At 42.1% G+C, this 17,263-nt stretch overlaps 1 long non-coding RNA gene across 1 annotated transcript in view; it reads right to left on the bottom strand.

The window, feature by feature from the left end:
• Positions 1 to 11,852: 11,852 nt before the first annotated feature.
• The window catches only part of LOC111925155 (uncharacterized), a 69,544-nt gene continuing 64,133 nt past the window's right edge, over positions 11,853 to 17,263 (bottom strand). Inside the window, exon 2 of the long non-coding RNA XR_015283596.1 lies at positions 11,853 to 15,088. This is a non-coding gene — a long non-coding RNA (uncharacterized LOC111925155). The remainder of the gene's footprint in view (positions 15,089 to 17,263) is intronic.

The raw sequence follows: 17,263 nt of genomic DNA, 5'->3' as shown, positions 1-17,263 counted from the left end.
TAGTGCCATCGTAGGGTGTCAAACCTTGCCCTTGTCACACCTTGGCTGTCCTACCAGAAGGACTTTGCTGGAGATCATTATATTCTCTGCTCACTTCTGAGTCTGCTCCACAACAGAGGGTAATCCATCTAACTGAAAACTGTGGAAAAAAAGTTCTTTCTTGCTTCAGACTGTAATTAGATTATCTTAAGTTATTTCTCCACTCTCTCTGCAGAATAGATATGCTTTTACTCTCCTCTCTTTTTAATTATATGGCTAGAAATATTTTACTGTGATATATCTTTTGTCTTTGTGTGTTAACTATTCTCTCTAATGTTTCCCTAGACCAGAACAACATCTGTGTACACCATGGAGGCCGTGGTTCCCATCAAGTTTTGATGAATGGACCTCCACCAACCTTCAGCATTCCTTGCAGAATGCCATGCACTGCTATTACCCAAAAATTAATTTGAAACATTATTAGAAACCTTGCTTTATGTAGCTCCAGAGACTGGCTGGAAATTAATGACTATGGAAAGCTCTACCCCATCCAAAATTTCTTCTGAAAAACCTCAAATGCTAAGGACAAAATGGATGGAGAACAGAGGGAGTGATTCCCCAGCAACTGAGATGCAGTCCTGAAGGGTGATGCATGACACTCTTATGGTGTCAGACAGCTGCTGATGGGGATATTTTAAACAGACAAAAGTTTTTGGCATCTGCCATTTTGCCAAAGTCCCTTTATTTTATAAAAAGTGGATCATATTCCTTAATTTACCTACTTGGTTAATTATTTCAGATATCTGAAAATATTCGTAAAATTGTTTTTTTTTCTACAGTGATCAGTAAGACAAAATTTCAAAAATAAACAAAATTGGAAAAAGCCACAAAATAAGCAACAGTGGGGCCATTATCTTGCTCTGGGCTGATTTGCATAGCTGGCTATAGCTATATTTTTAAATTTTTACCATTCAAAACAGGATGGGCTCATGCAGACTGCACCAGTTCTTGCATGGTGTTCAGGAATTCTTTGGGAAGACACTAACTGGCTGAAATAACAACATCTCACAGTGTAAGATAAGGAGCATTCAGTCCCAGTGCCCAGGAACTTCCCCTGCATTTTCCCATCTGTTTGTGTGGGTGTAACCTGCATGACAAGTCTGGTAATTTATATTAAAATAAATTATGTATTTAAAAAACACGGGAGAGGAGGATCCACAAATGTAAATCAAACATTGCAGGTCTGATATTTTTAAAGATACTTGTAACAAAATTAATTATTTGCTCCATCCCTATGAGAAGCTGCCAACCTGGAGCTGTTAAGAGTAAAGCATATCCCACGAATCCAGTGTAGTTCTTTAGCCCAGTGGGTAAAGGCAAAGCAGTTTTGCCTTGGCTCTTCTAAAAAATCTTGCCACAGCACTGTGGAAATGTCCTCTCGGACAGGCAAAGGGAACTGGCCTAGATGGGATCTGCTAAACCCAGGTGAATACCCCACATCAGCACATGTCAGATCCCCAAGGCCACTTTCTGTGATGAGGAACTGGATGGAGGAAGGCAGAGCTAAAATGTCTGGCAAGGAGGAATATCCTGCACCTGAAGAAATCACTGTAAGGTGGAGAGTGCAGCTGCCTCAAAAGGTCGTGCTTAAGGAGAAATTATAAATTACTCACGTCACACCAGCAAAGTCATTTGGGGCTGACAGGTCTGTCCCAGCACCAGAATGGTTGGATGTTCTTGTTGCCAAGTCTCCTGGTGATACAGAGCTTACTCAGACACAATTTCCGTAAGATAATGTTCTGGGAGTAGATGCAAGGGTTTGGAAGAATGTTAGAATTCAAGTAATCATGATAACTTTGAGAAATAGCCTAGAACTGATAAACCAAAGTTCAATAAAGCAAGTTCAGAATGTTTTGCCTTTGAAAGAAAAGCAGAATCAATAAAAATCCAAAATGATCAATATTAGTCTGTGCCCCAGTATATTAAAAAAAATAGAATACAGGGCTGTCTGTATTAGAGCAGGGGCTGAATATAAGCCAGCAGATAAGATGCTGTTGAGCCATTCTCGTGTATGTCACATGTAAGAGATAAAGGCCATTATTCCACTCTATTTAGCAGGGGCAAGACCTTTCCTGGAGTGTTCCTGTTTTGGGCACACATACTTTGGGAAGCAGGGAGTGTTTATGTGCACACAGACACCTGTGTGCACAGGGTAGAGCTCAGCAGAGCCACAGCAGAGCTCAGAGATTTGTACAGTGTGACCCTATGGAGGAAGGGTGACCAAAGCAGGGGCTGTTGGTTTAATGGAAACAGCATAGAAATGTGGATGTGGAAACAGGAATCCAACAGGGAGCAGTACTGCAAAGGGGATAACCACTGTTCATTCCCACTAAACTAGACTAAAGAGGCATTTGTTGCACACTAAGAGCAACCTTGCTTGGACATTAGGAAATAATTAGCAATGAGGAGGGTGGGGAGATGTTTACTGGGAAGGGATGACCCAGGATGGGATCAGCAGACAGCTGTGGAGGGTGTCAGTATCTTTCAGTCACCTGTGAGTGAGGAGATGGTGTGATTTGAGTTCCCCTTCTGCACTGTGGTTCCTGGGAAAGGAGCCTCCCCATTCCCCTGTGTCCTTTCACCTCCAGAGAATGGCAGGAGACATTTTCAGTGGCAACAAACAGGATGTGGCTCTGCTTTTTCTGTTCTCACTTCTCTGTTCCTATCCCTTAGGATATTCTTCAACTTTCCATTGAGTTCACATTGATAATGTTTTTGAAGTAAGAATTGCTACTTTTTTTTTTCCCCCCACTTGGTACTATTACAAAGGACTTTTTTTTTTTTGTTTTGGTTTTGTTTTTTGAGTGAATATTCAGTCATTTCCAAGAGTTGGGATAAACTGTGACTTCATGGTTGAGGTTGCACTATGTTGCCCTTGAGTATTGTAGGCCAGCATCACAGTAATGACATTACCTTCCTTGCTGGTGCCCAGTGTAACAGTGTATCTTTGTCTTCCCAAGTCCTTCTGCTTTTCTTTATCACCACATTCATTCTCTGGAAGCTGGCCAGATCCACGTCCTCTGGCCAAGGGGATCAGACAGGGTGAGAGAACAGAAAAGCAGTGTTCTCTCTGTAGTCCTACACTCTCAGGCAGCAGCAGCCAGGTCAGTAGCAGTTTCTCTCAGGAATGCTCACGATCACAAAGCAGCTTATCAAGGCAGAGACAGTGCAGGAGAAGCAGGAGAAGGCCTGAAGGACAGCTGCAGCTCAAACTGCATCCTAAGGATGCATCCTAAGGAAATTTAGGATTTCCCCGTCCTAAGGAAATGTCAGTAGGAAGTAAATGCACAGCCTCTCTCTCATTAATTCTAGACCTCCTTTGGTAGATATATTGTATTTTCAGGGTTTGCCTATTTCTGGGTGATATTTTTGAGCATCTTTCTTCAATAAGCGTGAAGAATGTGTGAGAATTGTAGAAGCACAGAAAAGTTTGAGTTGGGAGGGACCTTAAAGATCACCTAGTTCCAAGCCCCCCACCATGGTCAGGGACACCTTCCACTTGATCAGATTGCTTAAAGGCTCACTCATCCTAGCCTTGAATGCTTACAGACATGGGGCATCCAAAGTCTCTCAGAGCAACCTGTTCCAGTGCCTCACCACCCTCACAAGAAACAATTTCCTTCTGGCACCTAATCTGATTCTCTCCTCTTTTAGTTTAAAACCATCCCCCACCTCAGCCTATCTATCTATCTATCTATCCATGTAAAATGTCACTTGGGAAGAGCAAGAGAGCAATCACAACAATATTCAGAAGGAAGGGCAGCAATTTCTTCCTTCAGAATCTTCTTTCTTAAGATCTCTCAGCTCCTCCACCCTCCTACATTGATTAGCTGTTCTCCCCCACCCCTGAAACTGCATTAATTTGCTGGCACACTTTGGGCATGGTAAGTGTTGAAACTATGGTTTTAAAGCCAAGGAAAACCCTACCAGCTAATGCCCAGGAAGTCAGGTGTTGTCAAAACAAACATTGCTATTTTCTGAACTGCCTCAATTTGCACCTTCCTATGTTTGTTTCCACCTTGCCCCGCAGGAGAGTAGACCTGGGGCTGTGTTCAGCAGGAACACCACCTTCCCTACATGAGCTTTGTTTAGCCCTGAAGAGAAGGAAATATGACCTTTTCTTTTCGTTTGTGGCATCTTGCAGGTGGCTTTAAGCTGTGCATCGGCTGTCCCAATCGCAGCTCGCTCTGTCACAGCATGCTGTGTGCTCTGGGTGTGTGTGCCACTGCTGAGACGGACACAGGCAGGCACAGATGCACCACACTGGCAGATTTCAGAGATATATTTTCATCGTGCCAGGCATTGAAAAGCAGGTGTCAACATCAGCTCAGCTAGTACAAAACTCCTACCCATGGCAAAGCACCCAAGGTTTGTCTCATCTAAAAACTTTATGATAATTATTTCCTTCCCATATGGATGTGGATGAGCTGTATTTTATTGCATTGTGCTCTTCTCTTGCAGCCAAGCTGCTTTGTACACTTTGTCTTATTAATGCCTGGAGCTTATCAGGAGCAGAGAGGGAGGAATTTGCACTCCTTGAGGCAATTATCCAAAACCTCTATGAGATACCTTAAGCTTTGTGCAATTCAGAAACTAAAGGAGGGCCCTTGTGCAAATTCTAAATTGGGAAATTTTCAACTCTAATGATTTTTTAAAATTATTTTAAAAAAGCCAATGTATCTGTGTCGTAGCCAAAAAACTCATAAACTTTCTGGGAATGCCTGGGTCAGGCAGTACAGAAAAGTGTGCTGAAGCTTGGAGAAGCCAGGGATGCTCATGCCAGGAATGCTCATAGAAGCAAAGTCCTGGAGGATTCAGAAGCTGGTGCCAATCAGTTTGACCACCTGGCACGTGGGTTTGGATGACGTGCCCAGCTTGCTGACAGGTGGTTTTCTTCCTGAGCATTAGGTCTGTCAGCACAAACCCATTAATCTGTTTTAAATAAATGTCACTGTAAGTACAGAACCTGGCCTGACTCCGATCAGCTGCTAAGAACCTCCATCCCTTTTTCCAAGAAGCTGAAGTTGCAGCTGGTCCTTTCAAGAATTTGCTGCTGCTTTGTGAAGAAGTAAAAAGAAACTCTAAAAGGTTGTAAAAAGCCTATGTATTCCCTAAAGATTATCTGACCTCATGAAAGAAAAGGTATAATTTCTCTTCTCTCTTTTATCAGTATTATAAAAGTGATATTTAAATAGTATTTTCTCTCTCACAATTCAGGGGAAATATCAAAACTAAAATGGTGCTTATAAAAGAACCCCTATTTTCTCGTAACCTCTGCATCTCTGAAAAATCCCCAAACAATCTAACTGGGTGAAAAACACAAACTAAGAAAACCAGGGCTGGTGGCTCATTGAATTAACAGTAAAAAAAATCAGACATACTAAGAAATTTCTTGCTATTTTCAGTGCTGCTCCATATGTCATTTTTGTGGAGCACTATGTTGTAGTGATGCCCTGCTGATGTGGTAACAGGAATGATCTATAAGTATTGCCATTATAAACCTCATTTTTATAACCTGGATGTGAACATTTGCTGTTACTTGGTATCTGTTATAAAAAAATTCAATTTTCTTTTTAATGACTTGATAATTTTTCAAGTAGAAAAATATGAAAGGTTCCAAAAAGCAAAAAAGAGAGGCAGTTTTTAAAAAGAGAGAAGAACCTACAAATGATAGGTTTATTAATTATTTTTAGTAGTAATAGCTGTAAGTTCTGTTTGTGTTGCAGTGGTGCCTGTATACTCTCTAGAATTAGGTGCTGTACAAACACTTGCTGTTTTTTTTTTTTTTTAATGGATTGAGTGGTGGCAGAAAGCATTGGGCTGAAAGCCTTATGAATTCTTATTTATTGTTTTTTTGTCTTTGATAGCATCCTAGTATCTGTCTGAGACTTGGTTTTTATTGTGATAGATGCTGTACATGTGCTCAATTATCTCCGTGGTGAGAAGCACTTTAATGCGAGCTCACTTTTAAGAGGGAGCTGAAACACTCTCCATGGAAAAGAGCATATCTGCGGAGCAGGGAACAAGCCTCATCACATAAAGCACATAAAGCACATATTTCTTGCAAAGGCACGCTGTAGAGGTGCAGCAGAGGTATCTCAGCAGCCTCTGAATGTGCTGCTCTGCTTACGTGGCACTGAAGACCTTGGCTGTTGGCTTGGGTGCTGGAATTAGTGAGGCCGTGTTGGGGCAAAGCTCTTTCCACACTAATCCATAGGCATTCCATGGAACCACCTTGTTTAATTAGTTGTTTAATTGGACCTCCAGACTGATGAGACCACAATGCTGCCAGGCTCCAACTCGGTGAGGCCCTAAATGTGTTTTTTCTTTGTCTCATACAGGGAGGATGAACTACTCTCTCTACGACTACCTGAGGGGAGGCTGTGGAGATGTGGAGGTCTCTTCTCCCAGGTGACAGGACTGGAGGAAGTGGCCAGGGTGGTGTGAGGATTTAATGCAGTTATGTGTCTCAAAGCACTGTCCCCATAGGATTAGCCACCACAATGGAACCTGAGATAAGCACAGACCCCACGGAAGGAAGGAGTTAATCCAGGCCTAACGGAGGTAGAGGTTTGGTTAGCATCCAGACAAAACTTCCCACCATGGCAAACTGTGGGAAAGGAAGCAAGTGCTTATGCACATGCCATCTGGGATTATGGGAATGGCATCTACACTCCATGAATACCCAGGACTTGGACTGTATAAAAGTGGTACCTCCAGAAGAAAGACTCTGGGACATCCACCAGCGAGGACCAGGGTGAAGAAGAAGGACCAGTGGGAGGATGCAGGAATCCACATGGTGGTGAGATCTTTTGCTTAACCTCTCTATCTCTCACTCTCTTCCTCTTGCCCTCCCCATCCTATTGTTTCTATCTCTCTACATTAAATTTACTGTTAAATAAAATCTGAAAATCCGTACTATTGACTTGGCATATGGTCTCATTTGCACCTTAACTCAGGCAGAAGCATTTCTCATAATTGAATCATAACAGGTGGTTTAGATTAGATATTAGGAAAAATTTCTTCACTGAAAGGGTGGTTCAGGCACTGAAACAGGCTGCAGAGGGAAGTGATGAAATCACCATCCCTGGAAGTGTTGGAAAACCATGTGGATGTGGCATTTGGGGGTTTAGGTTTAGGAGTGAGCACAGTGGTGCTTTGTTAAGGGATGGGCTCAATGATCTTAGAGGTCTTTTCCAGCCTTTAATGATTCTATGAATTCCTACATTTTGTGGCTGGGTTGGGCTGCTAGACTTGTGCAGAGCCCTCATGGACTTCACCATCTCTGTGCTGCCTAATGGAGGAGCAGGTACCCTACTGATCACCAAAAAAAGACAGAAGGAAAAGGTAAAGAGCACTTTGCTCTCCCTTTTGTGGAGACCATTGTTTGGGTGCTGGCATCCCACTGAGTGACATGCCCAAGATCACAGAGTGTTACAGGGCCCAGGCATGGCTGGATCCCAGCATCATACACACAACCATGTTTCTGAAACACTTAGTAGCTGATCCCAGACTCCTTCATTTATAATCCAATGTCTTGCACAGGATTTGATTTGCCCAGAATCCCCCTTGGATGGGTGGCTTAGTGCAGTGTAATTGCTTTTTCCTGACCTCAACTAGGCTTGTCAGCAGAGTCAGCCTAGGTTGTGGTTGAAGATAAAAGCAAACAAAGGAATTGAGGCATTTCTAATTTTAGTAGAATACAGTTTATCCTCTTCTCACTATCTAGCCTTGAGCACCATGCTCTCAAATTTGCTTTAGTTTTTACTTCACTTTTCTTAGATTAACCATTATGTTTCAGACCACATTTAATCAGACACATACTAATTCTTTGGTTGGGTGCAGCATGCCCAGACAAAGCATACTGCACTTTTTCATGGCAAGCCATGCACACTGCTCATGAAGATTCACATTTAAGCCTCCCTGTCTCATGATGCATTGTGCTGCCTCCAAAGACTAAGTGAGCAGTAACTTTCATTAAAAAAAAATCATAAATATGTTTTACTGCTTGGACTTAGCGCAAATGCACAACTGACTCATTGGCTCGATAGATGTAATTGCTCTCAAGGAGCCTTTATGGTCTATTGTTTCAATTATAAGTGAATTACATAGTCCCCGAGTACTTACTCACTCTGCTTTCAAGGAGAGTGAAAAGACCAAGTCAAAGCAGGAAATTAGACAAAAAGGACATAATTTTATTGAAACTTTTCACCTTCTGAGTGTGGAAGGCAAACACATCAAGCACAGTCCGAGCCATTCCTGAATGACATACTTTATCTGCTTGAAACCATTACAAGCCCTAAATTGTATAAATTCAGTTACTGTGAGAGGAAGGCAAAAATCGAAGGTAATATACGCATGGAAAAGACAGAGTTCATGAGGGATGAGACAAGGAGTAGAACAAAACATTCTTCCTTCCAGTGATAAGTGACCAGGTAAAAGGAAAAGGAACAAAAAAAGAAGGATTGCAATTAGGTCTCTGAAAAGCTGAACTGTAATTTGAAGGACATCCTGCCCTTTTTCCCGAGTAGAAAACTCTTCTGGGATCTGCAACTTCCAGGATCACATGCTTGCCATTGGAAATCATGACATTCTTCAAGAAACTCCGGAAAATGCTAAGATCAGGCAGGAGAAGCACAGAACTGATAATACTCTGTAAAATACTCTGTAAAATAAGACCTTCAGGTAACAGTCCTCGCAAAACAAAGGGCAACATATGGCAATGATTTAGTGACAACTTGGAATGAATTTGTAATAAAGAAGGGAATGGAAATAGCCTACAGTAGCAGAACAATGCATAAGCAATAAGAAAAAATATTCTGCATATTTCCTTTTTCTATCAGAAGACTCCGATAAGGGATGGTGTTATAGAAATTCCATAGTATTTCTACACAGAAAAAATATACTGGTATTTTATCCTGTCTTCCATCAAGAACAGTTATGAGCTGGAATGTGAATGCTTAGGTGAATCACTTGGGATTTTGGATGAAAAGAATTTCACATGTTTTTCATTTTTGAGGAGAATGTCATGTACAAGCTCCTCTCAGAAACACTAGATTCAACAGGGATAGAAAAGACAATGCCAGTGGAACCGGTAATTAAATATGGCAGAGCTGTGTGCCAATATCCCACAGCCAATAAACAGAAAAAAATATCAGGGTGATTTAGGGTGTTGATGAAAGGACATCCATAACTCTTGGAAAGGAGAAGGAAATGTTTGCCACCTGGTTGTACCTGAGCAGGGCTACTGGGAACAATATTTCTCCAGCTTCTGGGTCACTGCTATGCATATGCATGGCCAGCTGAGACTCTGCTGGCACCATACCACAACCTAGAGGTGATAATTCCAGAGTTACAGCGCCATGTGGAGCTCAGGCTATGTCTTGTGAAACCAGCACTGCTTGCAGTCATCAGCACCTACAGCCCAGAGTGATGCTGAGCTTTACCTTTGTCTGTGTCTGTCTCCATGAATCCTTAAATCCCTGGGGACTTTGTTAGTGAGGTGCACCTTTAGTTTTTTGCTGGTCAAAATGCCAGCATATTACGTTTATCTCTGTGTCTTTATTTTTTTTTTTTCTTTATAGCTGTATTAGTAATTTTATTTAATCCCATTCATTGCTACCCATGGGACTAGCAATGATAGAAACTTGATTTGATGTATTTGAACCACACACAGTGCTAAAGTTTAGATTCAGAGACTTGTGGTGTGCAGGACTTGGCCATGTCTGCTATACTTTGTTTAACAAACTCAGTGTGCAAGGTCACCTCTTATCTGTAGCATCTTCTGGTAGAATTAAGTTAGGGAATTATCTAGGACAGGTGGATTGTTTCCTCTAGTAAATAGAAAGAAATCTGTGTTCTGGGGACCCATGCTTGCTACACTACCAACACAGGCTCTTTGTCCCAACTCTGCTTCAAGAGGCATACCTCAAAGCCTTTGTTCTTTGTTTTTCATTTGTCGCTTCTGTGTCATTTTTTTTTTATCTTCTGTGAACACTACATGATCTTTTTTTCCTTTCAAAAGTTTTTCTTGACCATAAGAGTTCCCAAAACCTCCCTCCCATGTGGCATATCCATAGTCCAGATCTGGACTCTGTGCAGGTTTTGTGACAAGCTGTGTTGCCTGTGGAGGTCATCACTTATCCCAGGAGAAAGAGCAATGCTTCCTAAATTCATAAATTCATAAATTAAGGTATTTCTGTTTTATTAGAGGAGGCATACTAAGGCATAGCACTTTCCTTTTTATTTCCTGATGACTTGGACAGGTATTTGTCTCACCCATGTATTAACATGCACGAGCTCCATTCTCAGGTGTCCAACAGCCCTGCTTGGACCCTTCTCTCATAGCCCAGACAGGCAATGGTCACGAGGAACTAGCGAGTCCTTCCATGGCCCGTGTCCCAGGGCATCCCTAAACACATCCCCTCTTCCTGGCATGGGAAATGGGCACACAACATCATCCCAGCCCACCACCCTCCTGCCTTGCCCAGCTGAAAATTCTGCCGTAGGGTCCCTCCCCAGCCCTGACACAACTCTAACCCCAGCCCAAACCCCTCCTGCTGCCCGTGCAGCCACAACATCCAACCCCTTTCCTCTAGTCCAAGACCAGTCTGGGGGTTGTGGTGGTGGTGGTGTATTTTTTGCCAGACAGCAACTATTTTCTAGAATAAATGGGAACACATAAGCCAGTATCAACAGATTTTAGATGACTCCTTGGATATATGCAAATCGTACATGAAAATAAAAGCAGATCCAAGCAAGTATGTAAGGGAATAATGAGACAAAGAATAATTCTTTGCAACAATATAATTATAAAAATAGCATAATTTAGAGCATGAATTGTTCTAAATGAAATTATTATTCCAAATATAGTCTTGAATAACAGTAGTAGAAAATTCTAATAAAATGACATGAATGTGACAGTGTGTTTTGTACCCAGCAAAGCTGAAAGCAGTTTATCAGAATGATTTTGGATAAAGAAAATGGATTAGAAGAAAGAATTTACTTCCCTCTGACCCTAGAATAATTTTCCATCTTAACTTTTCACAGACTTTTTGATAAAATATATTCAATTGCCCAGATCAGTAGATCCCTAAGTGGTGGTTTATTCTTTGACAAACCACTGGGCTGTGCTATTACTCTACATTTTAAGGTTTCATCTCTCATAGACCAGCTTCCAACACATTGTTCAGAAGAATGACTACTGCTCATGGCAGATTGAAATTGTTCAGTAACTGAAGAATCTGGTCAATAATTAATGCCACAATAGAAAATAATGAGCTGAATTTTAGCTCAGTCACAATTTTTGTTTTCTTTTGTACCTGTAAATGCGTACAATAAACCAATTAGCCTTGGATCAAAATAGTTTCCAGGCACATTAGAACTATCTAGTGATGCATATTAGTTTTAATTGAATGCTGCAGTCCAGTTACCATCTTCTTTGCAATCAGATGCTCTGTTCTGTATTGGCAAATGGAAAATTTTATCCAAATTAAAAAAAAAAAAAAAAGGGAATGCTTAGCTTCAATTTAGATTTTTGTCTTTTTTTTACAGTGCTGTCTCCTGTAGTTGATCTCAACCAGCCATCATCCAGGTACATCTCTGTATCCACAGCTTGCTTTTTAAAGGTGTTGCTCCAGAAAAGTAAGCAGCAGTCAATATACTAAAATATTAATAATATTTTAGTCAGAGCAAAGACATCAAGCAGGTGGAAGTATCCCACTCCTCTCTGGCAGCCTGCTTGGTCCTTTTGATGTTCAAGTTGCACTGTGTATTGCATTTTTCTTTTTTTTGTATTTTTTTTTTTTTTTGTATTTTTGGTGATCAAGCTGCAGCTCAAGGTGATAAAGATTCTCTGGGTGCATTTTCTGAGCTGCAACCTTTGCCAGTCACTAAGCCCTCAGATTCCGTCCCAAGATAAATTCCTGGAAATTCTATCTGTGATTTACATGAAAGTATGCTTTATTTGCCAAAATATTTTCTTCTCTTTCTCAGGTTACACACATTTTTAAAATACTCATGAGATATTTTTATTAGGCCTATGTAATGTGCCAAATCTTCTTGACTGTGGCAGCATTAAATCAGGAAACAAACTTCACATTCCTGAAATACAGCTTTGAGGGCCAGAATGCCTGTGCATTATTCTGTGTGTTTTATATCGTGGCAAGGCTGCTAATCATGGTCTGAGATCCCATCATGCTCCCATTGTAAAACACAGAACCAGACAGCAATGGCCAGAAACCTGCCAATATCTGAGTAGCCTACCCAGGCAATTTGTGTTGTCATCAGTACTTCTTCTATAGGGTCTTCAGGTCAGGAAATTCAAGGAATGACCCATCCTCAGTAGCATTTCTATCTAGTCCCTCCATGACATTCAAATAATGTTTGAAAACTTGTTTTTTGCACTGATCAAGCTGCAGAGGTTACACAGCCACTTGAGGTTCCAAGACTGTTCCATCTAAAATCTCTTGGGAACATTACATTTACTGTAATATCTTGTAAATGGCTTTAATTTTAATGCACAGCTTGATCTATAATTAGTTAACAAGTCTCTCTTGAGCCAGCTATGACAATGGTTACTAATTTTTAGCAGCTTATTTATAGAACTGGTCACTAAGATATATGTAGTCCCTCATCCTTTTGCTCCTGTCCTGGAGCATGCAATTATTTCACTGGATCCTGGGACATAGCTGAAAATAACTCTCTAAATACATTATTAATAACACAGTCACCATTAAAATAAATTTTAAAAATAACTCATTTACCTTTTTTCCATTAGGAACTTTTTATTCCATTTACATTACACAAGGCCTGAAGAGTGGAGTGTGATATTTTGAGCTTTCTTTATAATTGTTTCCTTATTTGGGTTCTCCAAGAATATTACATTCAGGCTGTAAATAAACCTTTTAGAGGCAAATAAATGTCTGCTTTCTCTATGTTCTTGACTTTTCCCTGATATTACTAAAGATTTTTACATAGGCCTGATTTTGATCCTTGGTACCAAATGTGGCCTGATAAAATTATGATTTGATGTTTTCTAGACACACAGGTTTTGACACATCTTTGGGGTTCAGGAAGGGAGAAGCTGCCTCTGGAAGCAGCTGAGGTGGGCACAGTGGAGCTTCTTTCTCCTGAGGGTGGAAGCATCCTGGTGCAAGGCAGTTTGTGAAACATCCCCCCCTGCAGGGCCAGCTCCCTGCCCTCCGAAGGAGGCTTTGGCATCATTCACTCACAGACATTCCCTTTCACACAATCTCTTAACAGGATTTTTGGAGGGTTGGCCACACTTGCCAAGGGTGTTGTCCCAAGGGGCCTGGCTCTTGGAAGTACATCACCCTGAGCTGCTGACAGGAAAGCAGCTTATTATCAAACTGCCTCTCTCTCTCCCAGAAAAGTAAAAAGTCTGATTTCTTGCTTTTAATCCCCTTTTTCACCCTTTCCTGGAAATAAATTAGGTATTTCAGCTGCCAGAGGGTCTTCCATGAAGCACTGATCCTGCCACCAGAAGGACACTATGTACTTCTAGTCTTTTTTCCCCTTTCCTTTCTGTACCAGGACACACACCCAGATGTGGCTTTGCCCTCCAGAAGCATCAGTACCCTTTATGATACCACGTGGTGACATCCCAAATATCTCAGGCAATTGAGATCCCAGGTGATATACTAATTTCCTAGGAATAAATATCCTGGTCAATGGTGTAGCAGGCAGTGATGAAATAAACTACTCTCAGGTGTTGATTTCATGGATTACCTGAAAGATATTGCAGTGAGAGGCAAGAAATGAGTTCCCAGGCACTTTTTTATGCAACACAGTCAGAGATGTGCTACTCAGCCTGCAACTTTTATTCCCAGTGAGTGCTTTCCAATGCCCTTGCCCGATTGGAAACTTCTCTCCTCCTCACCTATCCACCTCCTCATAAAACATGAATTCTAACTTGGAAACAAGCTTGAATAACTCTCATAAACAGAGCCTGTGACTGTGTTTTGTGAAGAATACACAGTGAGTCAGACAATGCAGGGAAAAGAGGGGGTTTGCAGGAGGACCAAGTACAGGCATAGATGTTGGATGCTTGAAAGAGGACGTCACTGTCAGAGAATCTCCACTTTAGAGTGCAGTTATCATCTGGAAAGTGTAAAAGTGACATCCTGGTATGCCACATTTATTCCTCCTCCGCAATTTCTATTCCAAATTCACTCAGTCTTCAAGTCAATACCATGTTTTTTGCTCTGACTGCCAGCACAGCTAGCTCAGCCTGTTACCTGAGAATCAAGCTGTGCTCTTTCTGCTTATTAAAACATTGCCAACTGCAAAGCTTCTGGAATCAGACATTAGCTGGCACTGCAATGGGAGAGGCAGGACATCTGAGCACAACATGGTTAGCACATCCCAGCACACAGGAATGAGAGAGGGAGGAAAAACCCAATTGATTGTTAAACTCAGCACACATTCCTCAGGAGGCCCACAGAAAACACCTACTTTCGGTACCTAGGTGCCATTTTTATACAATTACTTGTCTGACTGTCACTACATTTCATGATGGAGCAGCTAAAAAGGGAGCCAAATAGCCCCTTACTCAAGTGCCAGCTGTGCTGGATTTCCAAAGGATTCTTTATAGAGAAAAAAGGTGAAAAAAACCATGCAGCTAGCGTTTATTTAGTTTTGACTTGTCATCTCTAAACTGCCACACCTTCTGCAGCATGTAAACCTGGCCAAGGCGTGCTCACTCATTTTCATACATAGTTTAGTCACCAAGAGATTTAAACAGTATCTTAATAAAGCAATGAAGATTTCTTTAAAAGGAGGAAATGAGAAATGACAAGTGAACAAAAACCTTAAATAGTTCAGAACCTGTACTGGGTTCAGAAGAGCATCACAAAGTCCACATGTTTCTCTGGAGCTCAGCTGACATCCATGAAGTCCTAGAATCTCCAAAGCAGGCAGGAGCTCTCAGGAGGGCTCTCCAGTGCCAGTGCTGCTCTTCCCATCTGGAAACACTGCAGGCTGGAGTCATCACTGCTTTGCACCCTGTGCAACCACTTATCTGCAAGGACTGAAAGCAGAGAGGGTGGAAAATGCTGGGGGATTACAACACATCAGCACCTTTCACACAGACACAGAAATGGATAATGAACTGCTGAGAGCTGCTCAGCCTGCTTCTCATCCCAGAAGCTTTATGCATGTCTAGAAAACACTTGTTTTCCTCAGGGGCAACATGGCTACTGCAGGCAGCAGATGAGCTGCCTGAGACAACTTCCTTGGGTTAAGTCCAGAGTACTTTGGACCAGTGAGTCTTTTGGGATCTTAATTTCTCCCAGATGTAGATTGCCCAGCTAACAGGTCCACTGCCTGGAAAACTGATAGTTGTAAATTACCTGTTCTTCTGGTGGTCTCTGAAGGAAGGCCAGGGTTTGCACACAGAGGATGTCATCCCTGACTGCTCATTGTGAGCCCATGAGCTGTGGCATCACACAAACTGGATCAGTCAATTACTGGTGTGGCTGGTGTCTGAACCACAGACTTACAGAAGGGCTGAACCTGGACAGGACCTCTGGAGGTTATTTGGTCCATCTCCTGAGCTCAAGCAGGAGCTACTTGCCCAGGACCATGTCCAGCTGGCTTTTGAATACTTCCGAGGTTAGAAACTCCACAACCTCCCTGGGTGACCTGTGCCAGTTCTCAGTCTCAGTAAAAAGTGTTTCCTGATGTTCAGAGGGAACCTGATGCATTTTAGTTTGTGCTCAGTGCCTCTGGTCCTGTCAATTAAAGAGACTGTATGTAGCAGCCTGCAATGAATCAAGCAGAAGGGAACTAATTCTTGAATTTTATTCTAGTGTCGAGCTGAAGTGCATAACACGGGACATTTTCTGGCAAAATTCTTTGGTTTGTTTCAGGGAAAGAAAGATGTGAGTCTTGTAGTTGATTCTGATCTGTGCTCAGCACCCTCAGCCACTTGTGGATGCATCTTTTTGCACTGGACATGTCTTTAATTCTAAAAGCATGAAATGTTGCCTTCAGTCAACTTGACAAGCATTTTTCAAGAATTTAGTCTTCAAACCCACAAATCTCAGCAGCAAATACCACACAATTCTTGACACTTGAGCAATGAGTAGGACTTGCTGCTTTTAATTATTTTTTAAACATTTTCTGAAGTGCTGTTCTTTAAATAGCTGCTACAACTGCCTAATTTTCCACCACAATCTTGCCAGAGGTTGTTTATCTATTTTTATTAATTTATTTATGTATTTTTATTATTTAATTGTTTCTTCTCGGCTGAATGGTGGAAGATAATAGCCATGTCACAGTGATACAGTGCTAATTACAGGCACCAGCCCTGGTGATGTGTCACTGCAGACAGAACACTTGCAGTGGCAGGGTGTGTTGGTGATGACCCCAGCCTATACCCTGTTTTGGTCCCTTCAGTCTTACAGGGAGCTGGGAGCCCCCTCCAGTCATGGCAAACACATCTTTTCTCTCCAGGCAGATCCCTGGTGGTGAGTCACAGCAGGCAGAACGTTGTCAGGGTTCTGGTGCTGGCCCTCACTGCAGTGGGCTGGTGACATGGTTGGGCTTGGACATCTCCTGACCATCAGGGAGGTGTGGGCTGGACAGCCTTGGCCTGAGGCTGGGAGAGCCTCAGTCATGGAGGCAGAGGCTGCTGGAGGTGGGGCTGCTCCATTCTTTGATGTTCCTGTTTCTGACAACTAAATCCCCAGACAGGGACATAACCAGTGCATAGCACACACCCACCCTCTCCTTCCTCTACCATCCAGAGAGTGTAAGACTTTCTACAAGGAACTTTCTACAAGAACCTTGACCTAAAGGTAAGGGAACACACTTATCCCTGGTCTGCATCCCATTACAGTCCTGTAGGCTGCTGGAAGCTCTCCACAGCTGTTAACATAAGGGACTCCACACCACCCACTGCCTTTGTATTCCATCATGGTCCTACAGGCAGCTGGAAGTTCTTCACAGCCATGGGTGAAAGGATCTCCATACTACCCACCATCCTTGTACCCCATCAGGATCCTACAGGCAGATGAAATCTCCCCACAGCCATGGAGAAAGGGAGCTCTGCACCACCCACCATCTCTGTGTGAGACTTACCTCAAAATAAATATTGAGACTGATGAATTAATTGGCTGTTTCTTCTGGTTTGTGCTGTCATTTTAGGGGAATATTTCGGGGCCCTTCCTTTTGCTCAAGTGAACCTCAATATCTTAGGAAA

This window comes from Cyanistes caeruleus, chromosome 1, assembly GCF_971803275.1.
Source record: "Cyanistes caeruleus chromosome 1, bCyaCae1.hap1.1, whole genome shotgun sequence".
NCBI lineage: Eukaryota > Metazoa > Chordata > Aves > Passeriformes > Paridae > Cyanistes > Cyanistes caeruleus.
This window is presented reverse-complemented; position numbering and strand designations above follow the sequence as displayed.